This window comes from Lagenorhynchus albirostris, chromosome 2 (assembly GCF_949774975.1).
Source record: "Lagenorhynchus albirostris chromosome 2, mLagAlb1.1, whole genome shotgun sequence".
In the NCBI taxonomy this organism is placed as follows: domain Eukaryota; kingdom Metazoa; phylum Chordata; class Mammalia; order Artiodactyla; family Delphinidae; genus Lagenorhynchus; species Lagenorhynchus albirostris.
In genome coordinates, this window is record NC_083096.1 from 161100047 (window position 1) to 161112754 (window position 12708).

Here is a 12708-nt window from a genome sequence, read left to right on the forward strand (position 1 = left end):
TTCTGCCCCCCCCCCTCCCCGGTCACATGGACGCGCCTTCCGCAGCCAGGAGTGCTGAGCGGAACGAACCACGAGGAGGAGCGGGGGAGGCGCCGAGGGCAGTGGGTCAGCGCCCCGCGGGGCAGGTGGGCGGGCCCCACCGCCCCGAGCCGGCCCGCCAGCCAGTCAGCGGGCGCGGGGGGCGGGCCGGAGGGCGCGCGCGCCGCGCCCCGCAGCGCCCCCTGAGGGGCGGCGGCGGGAGCTGGTTCCGGCTGCGCGCGCAGCGGTGGTGGCGGCGGCGCGATCGGCCGGGCTGTAACCGTCGTCCGTCCGGTAGCGGCTGGAGCGGCAGCGGCGGCCGGGCACGGCGCGAGGCGACGCCACAGGGCAGCGGCGGCAGCGGGGACAGCGGCGGCAGCCGGAGACGCAGCGGCGGCCGCAGCAGCAGCAGCAGCAGCAAGACGGACTCGTGGACACGCGCCGCCGCCGCCGGGCCGGGCCGGGTGTCGCGCGCCGAGGCTGGGGGGGAGCCGTCGCCGCCACCGCTACCGCCGCCGCCGCCGCCGCCGAGGTGACTGAGGAGAGAGGCGCCTCCTCGCTCCCGCCGCCGCCGGACTTCAATGCCCAGTCCCCAGCTCGCCAGCGTGAGTGCGCTGCTCCCGGGCGGCCCCCGCTCTGGCTCCCGGGGCCTCGGGGCAGGGGAGGGCGGGAGGCGCCGCAGCCATTAGTGCAGGCCCGAGACACGTCCCCGGAAGGAGGGCCGGGCCGGGGCCGGGGGCGGGGGGAGCGCCGCCGGGAAGCGTGGAGAGCGAGGGTGGGTGAGCAGGGTGGGGGGATCGCGCGTGTGGGAGGGGGAGGGACTAGTGTTGTGTGCAAGAATGTTGAGTGGGGGGGGCGATGTGCGTGCGTGAGGGCGAGAGTGTGAGTTGGGGACAGGGCTAGTGTGCATGTGGGGGGAGAGAGAGCGTGGGGGGAGAAAGTGTGGATGGGGGGAGTTGGGGGCAGTCTGTGTGTGTGTGTGTGTGTGTGTGTGTAGAGGAGAGTGAGGGGGAGTGAGAGTGGGGGGCGTTAGGGGGGACAGTGTCAGGGGGGTGGGAGGAGAGCGAGTGTGGCCGAGTGTAGGGGAGAGTTGAGGGGGAGCGTGTGGGAACGAGTGAATGTGGGGAGTAGGAGTGTACATGGGAGAGTGGGGTAAATGGGGAGAGTAAGTGGGGGAGGGAGAGTTTCTCGTGCCCGAGGTAGAGTGGTGGGGGGGAGAACCTGAGTGCAGAGTGAGAGAGGTTGGGGAGAAGGTGAACGGCAGATGAGGGAGTGTGGAGGTGTGTGTGCCTGCGACTGTTCAGTCTGTGAGCCGGCTTCCTGGAGGCTCTCCCTGATTGTTCTCTACGGCCATAGTGAACCCGGGTGTCCTGGGTTAGGGAGTTCTTTCCTGGAGCATCTTGTCCCTGGGTCCTTGGGTTCAAGTATGAGGAGAGGGTACAGAAGTCTGTTCCAGTGGCACTACCATCTTCTGGCTCTGCGACCCCCCCCCATATTTCATGACATGGACATGAATTTCCAAATTTTTCAAGCATATGATTGGTATCCCACCCTAGTCTGGGGTTCTGAGAGCTAACTAAAACAAATTTGTGTATTGCACAGACTCTTGTAAAGTATTGCTAGTTTTTCAGGTGAGAGGTATTCTATTGTTAGGTAAATTTAAGAAATGTTTTTTAGGCTTTAGCTCTTTCCTACCCTTCTGGAGAGAAGATTTTAAGAAGTAGTAATAATGATAATAATAATGGTGTAATATGTTGATGATAAAGAAGAACCATAGGCTAGCTTATTATTTTCTGGAATTTTTCAAGAAATGTATAAAGTATCTAGCAGTTCTAGCATCATTGTAGGCATTCAGCAAATGCTTGTCTTTATGGAGTCACCAAACTGTAGCCATTGCTGGATTAAATATGGTGGTTACTGGCTCCCTTCCTCTGTATTACAGAGTAGTTTCAGACAGGAAGTGAGTGAAATTATGCCTTATTCAAGGTGCAAAAGGAAATTAAGGCTTCAGAATGACACATTTTTTTTTAATACATTTATTTATTTTTGGCTGCATTCTTTGTTGCTGCACGCGGGCTTTTCTCTAGTTGCGGGGTGTGGGCTACTCTTTGTTGCAGTGCGCGGGCTTCTCATTGCAGTGGTTTCTCTTGTTGTGGAGCATGGGCTCTAGGTGCGTGGGCTTCAGTAGTTGCAGCACGCGGGCTCAGTAGTTGTGGCTCGTGGGCTCTAGAGCGCAGGCTCAGTAGTTGTGGCGCATGGGCTTAGTTGCTCTGAGGCGTGTGGAATCTTCCTAGACCAGGGCTCGAACTTATGGTCCCTGCATTGGGAGGCGGATTCTTAACCACTGCGCCACCAGGGAAGCCCAAAGTAGAGGTTCTTGATGAAGAGTACCTTGATACGGATTTTATACTGTAATGGTGGGAAGTCTCTTAGAAGTTGGGAGTCTTTTCAATACAAGCAAAGAGTAGCGTGGTCCTTTTGGTACTAGACGCGATAGAATTACAAGCAAAAACATTGGTGTGTAATTAGAAGTCAGAAATTATATTTTTCTTACAGTGTCCTTTTCTGCATCACTAGCATGCTCTCTGCTTTCAGAAACAGTAAATAGTATTGATACTGTTTGGTGGGGGACCGGATTAATTAGTATTAAGTTCCTCCTGTGTACCAGGTGTTTTTATACTCTCATTCAGTTCTCACAGCTACTATTAAAAGGTGGTAGGTGTCCTCATTTGCATTCATTTGGCACACGTTGAGTGGTTTCTATTTGCCAGACGTTAGGGATACAGTGATGAGCCCTCATTGACTTACAGTGATGAGATGAGAAGATATAGAGACTCAAAGAGGTGAAGTAACTTGTCCCAGCTGGATTAAAAACCCAGGTCAGTCTGACTCCAAAGTCTTTGATTTTTCCACTATACCGTCAACTACCCTCGCTAGGTTGTCTCTCTTTGAGGTTTCTCATCCACACAGTGACCTAGCAGCTTGTACAGATGAGAGATGTTGAAGGTAATTCAGAAGACTGAATGGCTGGAGGCAAGGAGATCATTTAGGAGATGCTGACTTGAGGCTCTTTGGGGCCTAAGTTAGGCTAGGCTTTTATGTGGGTGGAGATTCTGCCTTGGAACTCTCTCGGGGCCTTAGGGTGCTTTGAGACAAGAGTCTTATGAGGCACCTGGGATATGTCTGGGAGAGGAAAGTCTGATTAAAGAAACCCAGCAGCCTTTTAAATGTTTTTTTTTATTTTGGGGGAAAGAAGAAGAGTGTATTAATAGGGATAAGAGTCAACCAGAAGTTGTCACTTCTTTGTGAAAGTCCTTCTCTTCAGCTTTGTGGGATTTTTACCTCAGGAGATTTTGAAGATCAAGTGAGAAAATATATATGAAAGCACTTTGTTAATTATAAATTGAACTACAGACTCAAAGTATTATTATCACTAAGACTTCTGCTAATGCAACAGCTTCTTATATTTAGTAGCTGGAAAAGGCTACTAGCATTTTAGACCACCTATATAAATGAAAAATTTTTTAGAACTGCTGAACCTGGTATATTCTGACTCAGAACAGCAAAAGTCAGACCACTCCCTCCATGAGTCAGGCAAGTGATATTTAATTTGAACGAACCAAATTTATAGGCAGAAACCATTTACAACATCATTGAACTTTGGTGGCACTAGGGAAGAGTAAATGTTTGAATGTTTTTGTACGTAGTTTCTTAAAAAGTCTGAAAGCCCCATATTTATGTTTTACTTGAAAAGACATTTGTGTGAACAAGGAAAAACATTTATTTTTCTTAAGATGCAACTTTTTATTCACTTTGTCTTTTAAAGATGGCATTTCTATATGAGGTAGTTACAGAACACTTTATGGTTTTGAGACCCGAAGTTGAAATTGAATGGAGATTTATTTTATAGGGTTTGACTTTACTGTTCCTTTTTTGTTGGAATGTCGGATTGGTAATCAGTGAAGCCTCTAGAAAAAGCATTTACAAATAAGATGCAGATGAGCAGTACATAAATTTTTAGCTGTTGCTCTTGGAAGAGTGAAACAAGTTAGAGGGAAGCCTAAGTTAGGTTGATTTCTTTAAGTGATATCTCATTAGCTATACTACTTGTAGAAGTTGGTGATCTTTACAAATTTTGAGCAACTGGAAATCAGGACCCATAGTTTTAACATAGAAGACTTAGTTATGTTTATTGAATTAGGGTAGTAGTTAGAGATTTTGAGGTCTTGGAGTACTTATGAAGTCCAACATTATGCTTTAGGATTCAACATTACCATCTTAAGAATCTTCTGTGTGCTAAATCACGAATCATATCATTTTAAATTCATAATAACCCTGGGAGTGAGTAAGTGGCATTCTTCCAATTTTACAGATAAGAAAATTGGTTTAGAGATCAGTTGCTGAATCCTAGTTAAAGAGTATCAGTAAATAGATGGCAGTGGATTAAAAAAATTTTTTCCCTTTGGGGCTTAAAGTACTTAAGTCTCTAGCCATTTTTTTTTTTCCTCCCCAGTTAACTGTAGTCATTTTACAGGGGATTATGTAGGAATTAGTAGATGTTAAAGAAATCGCCTTTTTTTTGCTTGAAATTTAATTTTTAGTTAGTTTTTTTTTTTTTTTAAAGGATACCTCAGTTACTTTTTTTGCTCTTTGGGGGATGTTGCTGCTTTGAGATTTTTTTCAAGATACTAGTTGGGTTATATAGAAACTGATGATTATTCTCGAAGTTTGTAAAGCAAGAGTCCTTGATGTTACAGTTTCAATAATTTTGTATCTTGCGTTTGTTAAATGAACAGTGGATGCCACCGATTAAAATTACTTGGGAAATGGTGATTTGAATCTGCTAATCTGGAGTATTAGAAGAGTCTTCTATCCATTTTCAACTTCAGAACTAGTATATATATACAGAGGTGTCTGATAGCTTTCTCTGGTTATTCTTCATTGTACTGACTGAACCACATTCTCTAGCTCCTTTGACTTCCTGGCCACTCTGTTGAGACTTGAAACCTTACAGGATTGCTTGGCGTAGAGCTCAAGTGGATATTGTATCTGAATCTTTTGCTCCATGGAGTTGTAGGGGTCTAGGCTAAACCAGAACCTGTCACTACTCTGACACCTCCATGAGAGAAGCTGCACAGTACTGCAGGCTCTGTCCACTTTCCACAGTTACCCTGTGGAGTTACTAGGACCCAGATGAGAAAATAACCTTTCTCCTGCACATGTTGAGGTGGTTTTCCCCGATCAATCAGTATAGACTTACAGGGCATAAACTCTGCCAGAAAAATGGCTACAAGGGGTTGACAGATTATACCGACAGTTTTTATGTGATTTGAATACAAATGTTTTTTGTTTGCCTACACTGATTTCTTACCTGCGGATTGTAACACAGCATCCACTCCATTTTAAGTGATCTAGAAACTAAATTTCATCATTTAAATATAAATTTACATTTTACAACATTCTTTTTTAAACTGTAGAGAATTTTTAGATTAAGCTTTTCTGTGACCCTTTCTTTGCTAGTTGAGCCTGTTTTGAAAAAATATTTTGACCGTTAGAACCCTCTTTCCTTTTAGAGAATTTAATTCCTTTCATGTATTTTTGGGTTGAAATTTCATTCTTCTCAGAAAATGTTAATTCTTTTGGCATAAAATGCGCACATGATATATTTGCTTTAGCAGATCAGATAAATTACTTTATATTTTTATTTCCGCAGTGGTCAAAAATGTTGGCTCTTAACTAATGTATTGTTTGACAAGAATTCAAATTCACAATCAAGTCTGCCTTTTTCTAGTCTTTTCCTTTTGAGATTCACTAGGTTGTACCACCACAGTCTTTGTAGATTGGATTTATATACATATGTTGATATTTACTGTTTTTAATAGCAAAACAAATTGGTGTGTTTCCTTCTTTCCATTATTGGTGAAAAGCCTGTCATGAGGGAACAGAGTGACTGGTTAGTACAGAAGGATATGAGTCATCAGCAGGATTTGTCAGCAAATTGAGAAGGATATGATGGAGAAACAATAGATTGCAGTGACATTCTTCATTCTGCATGTGTGGTTACAAACAAGTTTCCTTTTGGTGATTGGTTTAAATTATTCAAATAATTTAGATCTTTCTGGATGAAGAGCACATCAAATTTAAGTCATAGCCTAAACTCTGAATTGTTTTTCAGGTGAGATGAGATATTCATTTGGAGGTCATCACCAAGCAGAATTTAGTTAAACTTGTATCTATTTACTAGGAAAAAGAATTCAGCAATCAGGTAGGTTTTAGTAAGCTGAGAGGCTATTTTTGTGAAGCTTGCTGGTAATTATGGAGCAGCTCAGTAGATCAGAAGATGCTCACCAATATGGCAATACTTGTTTTCTCTCAGTGAGCAGTTACTACTACTCTACTTTTAAAATTCCTAAGAGCTTTTATTGCATTTGAATTGGTCTAAAATTCTCAGCATGGTCAAGGCCTCCTCAGAGCTATCTAACCGAAGACTTAGCTCCTTTCTCGAGTCATGCTACCATGGCCTGTCTCTATTTCTATCAGTCTTGTCATAAAAATTTTACCTTTCCTCAGAAGTCTTAATTAATCCTACTCCATTCTACTCATGCTTATTTTGTGTCTTCAAAGTATGTAGCATTAATAATGAAATTTTAATGCTCATCATCAAATATTTTTCACCCATATTGATTCTTTTAGTTCTTGATCCTGGATGGTGATTATATGGTATGCAAAGAGAGCTCCACAAATGCTTGTTTTAAGATTAGATGGGCTGAGTTTTAGTATCATTCAGAGCTGGTATATTGTCCTGCATCTCAGTAAGCATTTTGAGGAAGAGGACATGAAAGATTAAAGTTTGTATTCTTTTTTCCCCCACTTATTTATTTATTTATTGCTGTGTTGGGTCTTCGTTTCTGTGCGAGGGCTTTCTCTGGTTGCGGCAAGCGGGGGCCAGTCTTCATCGCGGTGCGCGGGCCTCTCACTATGGCGGTGTCTCTTGTTGCGGAGCACAGGCTCCAGACGTGCAGGCTCAGTAGTTGTGGCTCACGGACCTAGTTGCTCCGCGGCATGTGAGATCTTTCCAGACCAGGGCTCGAACCTGTGTCCCCTGCGTTGGCAGGCAGATTCTCAACCACTGCGCCACCAGGGAAGCCCCTAAATTTTGCATTCTTTAAGTGAGAAGAGAAGGAAAGTGAATCCATGTTGAACTAAGCTGGTGACCAAAGAATAATCACCCCTTGACATGGAATTATAGAGGTATTTCACCATTTTTACTTCACATTCATATGTAATGTGAAACAACTACTTTCACTGTATGGTTTCTAAAGACTTTTGAATGTTGTATTTTATGAGAATAAACATCAAGTCATTACTGGGCAATTCAGTTAGTGGGTAGACAGCATATTTTAAAAGGCCACCAGCAGCTCCAAATTGAATTATTTGGGTTCTTGTCTGTTTATCTTGTACTAATACTCAGTGCACAGAGAGATGGCTGTGAAGTATAATGTGATTTTTAAGAAACAAGTTTAGGAGAGGAAGTGAAGTGTAACTTACTTAGGGGAAACTTGGACCAAAATGCCCTAACAGCAGAAAAATTTCTGGGGCTCAAACAAAAGAATTTATGCTGACAAGGTGTAATTTGGAATGTTTTTATTCCATATCCTGTACATAGAGAGCTTCCTTCCCCTCTTTTGGTGGTGGATACTTGAACAGAACCTTTAAATATGCTCAATATGTTAGACAAAATGGGGAAATGAAAGAGTTAAGCTGACCCATAAACTGCTAAGTTCTGAAACATACATTTTAAATAATGCTAACAATAGCCTGGAAGTTTTTGCTTTGCATGCTGCTCCTGTGCTGTAGGTTATTTTGAAAGGTGATTCAAATAACCTTTTCCCAAGTATCTATTTTGCAACCTCAGGGAACTTGCAGCTGTTACAGTCATTCTAACTGTCCTGATATAGCTCAGAAAACATTTCAAAGTGGTTTTGACAGGGTGAATTCGGGTGTCCTTTTGGATTTTTACTACTGAGTTTGCTTTATTACAATTGAAATTCAGAATCTCAAATACATTTCCTTATTAATGAAATAATTCAGTGGTTCTTGAGTTAGTGTATGTATAGTGATGTTGGAAACTAAAGTAAAATGATTGAGACTTAAATTGTTCTCCAGGAAAATTATTTATCCTTTTGAGATTAAAGAAAGAAGGATGGAGGGAAAGAAGAAAACAAATATTAGGATTTAATTTTATGGGAATGCAGCTGAATTTGAGATAGTTCTCTATAGTATGAAGGAGGTTACCACAGTTTTTTAGGAAAAGAAGGTGCTTAAACTTTATAATAAAGAGGCTTGGGAGTCTAGAAATGTACATAAACTGAAGTCTTTAAACAAAAAGCACGTGGAGAGGGTAGTCCTGATGATACCTTTCTTTGGAAATGGAAATATGAATGAATAGAATCAATTTAATAGAGCTATTTAACTTAATTTTTAAAAGATTCACTGAAAACAATAATATAATGTTCCATACTAGAATGGTGTTAGGATTTTTTTTTTTTTTTTGGTATTAGGATTTTTAATGTTTTTACTGGTATTGAAATAATTTTTTAGAAAAAGTGAAAATTGGCCATAGTGCTGTTATCTTCATTTAAATTTTATTTCTGAAAGGAAAAATAACATTTGGACAAAGAGTTTCAGCTGGAGAGTTGCTAATCTTTAGAGGAACAATGGAGTACAAAATTGAAAAGTAAATATTTTGAAGTATGGCGTGAAAATATTTAATGCAATTTTTGTCTTACAGTTATTTGTAGAGGTAGGAATTACCAGAAAATGACAACTACTTCTAATTGCCAGGGTACATACAAATTTGAAAACCACTCCCTTTTCATTTGAGTGGGAACAGAGCCCACGGGACTTCAGAAAATAACTGTCACTGTTCTCAGAAGCAGGTGTGATCTGTTGGTTAATTGCTTTCCTTTCCTTTCTGAGTGGCAGGCCATGTATGTCCTGCTGGTTCTGAAGTGTTCAGATATTTTCCCACTATCAAGGTCATGCTTTCTTTTTATAGAACTGATTATTGATTTGTGTACTGGAACTTGATTCTCAAGTTCCCTCCTTAAATGAGGAAGTAGAAAAGTGGGAATAACCAAGGGAGTAACTCTGAAACTTTTTTTAGCAGTAGGAAGTGTGTTGCTATTTTTAGCTTGTTTACAGATATTTTGGATCATAATTTCTGTAGAATTTAATGATACCTCTTTCCTTATCAGTTCCCCGGGACTGTAGTCAGTAGGGGACGAGAACTAACATTAATTTGAATGGTCTAAGTTCAAGGAGCCAGGTGTATTCACTTTTAGTTTGATAAATGCAACAATAGAGAGGATGAACAAAGATAAGTAGTACAGAGAGTAGAGCTCTTATTTCGACAGGGCTCTGATGAGTTGGGAGTAGGTATGAAAGTAAAAATTTCCAATTTGAGATCAGTTAACCAGGAGATGAGGTTTTTTTTTTTTAATTGAAATTTAGTTGGTGCAATATGTTAGTTTCAGGTGTACAACATAGTGATTAGGCATTTAAGTACATTGTGAAATGATCATGTCTATAAGTCTAGTAACCATCTGTCACCATAAAAACTTATTACAATATTATCAACTATATACCTTATGCTGTATATTACATCCCTATGACTTATTTTATAATGGGAAGTTTGTACCTTTCAATCCCCTTCACCTGCTTCGCCCAGTCCCCCACCCAGAAGATGAATGGCTTTTTGTTTTTTTAAAAATAAATTTATTTATTTATTTATTTATGGCTGCCTTGGGTCTTCGTTGCTGCCTGTCGATATTCTCTAGTTGTGGTGAGCGGAGGCTACTCTTCTTTGTGGTGCGGGGGCTTCTCATTGCGGTGGCTTCTTGTTGTGGAGCAGGGGCTCTAGGCGCGCGGGCTTCAGCAGTTGTGGCACATTGGCTCAGTAGTTGTGGCTCACGGGCTCTAGAGCGCAGGCTCAGCAGTTGTGGTGCACGGGCTTAGTTGCTCCGCGGCATGTGGGATCTTCCCGGCTTGAACCCGTGTCCCCTGCATTGGCAGGCGGACTCTTTTTTTTTTTTCTTTTTTTAAAAAATAAATTTATTTATTTATTTATTTTTGGCTGTGTTGGGTCTTCGTTTCTGTGCGAGGGCTTTCTCTAGTTGTGGCAAGCGGGGACCAGTCTTCATCGCGGTGCGTGGGCCTCTGACTATCGCGGCCTCTGTTGTTGAGGAGCACAGGCTCCAGACGCGCAGGCTCAGTAGTTGTGGCTCACGGGCCTAGTTGCTCCGTGGCATGTGGGATCTTCCCAGACCAAGGCTCAAACCCATGTCCCCAGCATTAGCAGGCAGATTCTCAACCACTGCGCCACCAGGGAAGCCCCAGCAGGCGGACTCTTAACGACTGTGGCACCAGAGAAGCCCCAAAAGATGAGTGTTTAATTAGCAATGTTGAGTTTTCTTTAGTTTACAAGTCTTAATCTCAAATGGTCAAAATGCAGTAGATACAGTAGTACTTTAAAGAGGAATTTCCTTGCTTTTTTTTCTTGATGGTTGTGAAGATTTTATGGTCTGTTGTCTGAATAGTCTGTGAATATTCGGTCAGCCTTCTGTGAGTTATTAACAGTTACTCAGGGCCTTGACTTTTTTTTCCCCACAGACCCCATATCCAGTCTGTGGACAAATCTTTTTGGGTTCCACCTCAAGGTACATCTTGAAACTGATTCATGTCCTCTCTACTGCTACTGCTTTGGCCCAAGCTACCATTATCTGTCTCCTAGATTATAGCATCAAGTTCCTACCGGATCTCCCTGCTTCCACCCTTACTACTCATAATCTGTCTCCATATAGCATCTAGAGTGATCCTTTTAAACATTGGTTGTCACTCTTGCTTGAAACCTCTTATTTTTCTCTGAGTAAAAGCCAAATACTTCTGTTGGCCTGTAAGCCTCTCTTTTTATTTCTCTGACCCTATTCATTCCCTTGCCTTATCTGCTCCAGTAGCACTGGCCCCCTTGCTGTTCCTAGAACACTCCAAGCATGGCCCCACCTCATAACCTTTGCAAGAGCTAATCCCTCTGCCTAGAATGCTTCCTCAAATATCTGTTTGGCTCAAAACCCCAGGACTAGGATAAAAGGTCACTTTTTTCATTGAGGCGTTTCCTGCTAGCCTTATTTAAAAGTGGAATCCCCTCTCCCTTCTGACACTGCAGATTCCCCTGCTTTGCATTTTTCTCCATAGCAGTTGCATGTTTTATTTGTCTTTTTCTTCCTGCTAAAATATAAGGTCCATCCTGACAGGAATTTTTGTTTGTTTACTGCTCTTGCTGCCCATATAAGAATATATGGTATATATTATGTATCCAATAAATATTTGCATTTATACATTCTTAACTGGCCAAATTGCAGTGTCTAGTCCTTCTTGAGAATGAATTCTTTACTGTTGACAGATTATTCATACTTAAGGGAAATGCAGGTGTCTTCAATGAGGTGAAATTAATTTGTCTTAGGAAAAAATTGTTGCAAGGTGTTAGTCTTGTATACCATATTATGCTTTCATGTTGTCTGCTTGTAGAAACCACGCTGACTCAAATTTGCATGACTTCCTGTAGAATTTCTGGCAAGAAAAGTAAACAGTAAATGTATACTTACTTGTTCCTCAGACCTTTGCTTTTAGATTTTATTTTCTAAGATCTAGAGTTCTTTTGTACATTTACTTATAATGTACTGTTTTTAATTTGGTGAATACTGGCATAACCTATCAAATTAGAGGGTTTTTGCATCATCACTTTAATTTGTAAATAAAAGTGATTTCAGTGGAAAGCTTGTTGTGAGTGGCTTGACAGGATTTTTAAAAGGATGCCCAGTAAGTGTGGGTTACATTAAATGGGGCTGATTTTGTAAAGTTCGTTCATGCCCTTGAATTCTCTATATTTATATTTGAACTTAGAATTACAGTTGCCAAAGCAGGATCTGAATTTCACTCCATAATTTAGTATCTTTAACAAAGAAGAAAGCTGTCTTTCTGGAAATGTGTAGGTACAGGCTTGCCAGGGACAGAAGGACTAGCCCTTTTGAGGCTCTTTGTAATCCAGTGGTTATAGCACTGTTAAGGATGTAATTAAATTGTAAATCATTGTAGGTTCTTTATCACCCTAGAATTAAAAATTAAGGGGACTTCTCTGGCTGTCCAGTGGTTAAGACTCTGCATTTCCAATGCCGGGGGTGTGGGTTCGATCCCTGGTCGGGGAACTAAGATCCTGCATGCCACATGGTGCAGCCAAAAAAAAAAAAAAAAAAAAAGATTAAAAAAAATTAAAGAAATTAAGGTAATAAGTGTACATGGGAAAAAAACAGTAACTGTTTAGAAGGTATATATTGTAAATCATGCTCCTGGCCTGAGTGAAAACATACTAAGTACTCACAAATATTTCTATATATACTGTTTATATTATCATGTACCTTGCTTTTTTCACTTATTAGTATCTCTTAGCCATCTTCCCATATCAGTTTATATAGGTGTTTTATTCTTTTTAACCTCTCCATGGTTTTCCGTTTTAACATTGTGCCATGATTAAGTGATGGGTATTGTATTATTCCATGCATTTTGGCTTTTGGTTCTCATCTAGGTAGATGTTAGCAGTTGAGCATTGACAGTGGATATTTAAACTTGTAACAT

General features: G+C 41.6%; 1 protein-coding gene across 4 annotated transcripts in view; it reads left to right on the forward strand.

Moving 5' to 3' along the window:
* Positions 1-257: 257 nt before the first annotated feature.
* Positions 258-12708, forward strand: part of PTP4A2 (protein tyrosine phosphatase 4A2) — a 46167-nt gene continuing 33716 nt past the window's right edge. The window contains exons 1-2 of one of the 4 annotated variants that reach the window (XM_060140727.1): positions 258-623; positions 8810-8957. The gene's annotated coding sequence lies outside the window, so the exon portion shown is untranslated. The remainder of the gene's footprint in view (positions 624-8809; positions 8958-12708) is intronic. The other 3 variants (XM_060140728.1, XM_060140725.1, XM_060140726.1) reach the window with 3 other exon arrangements.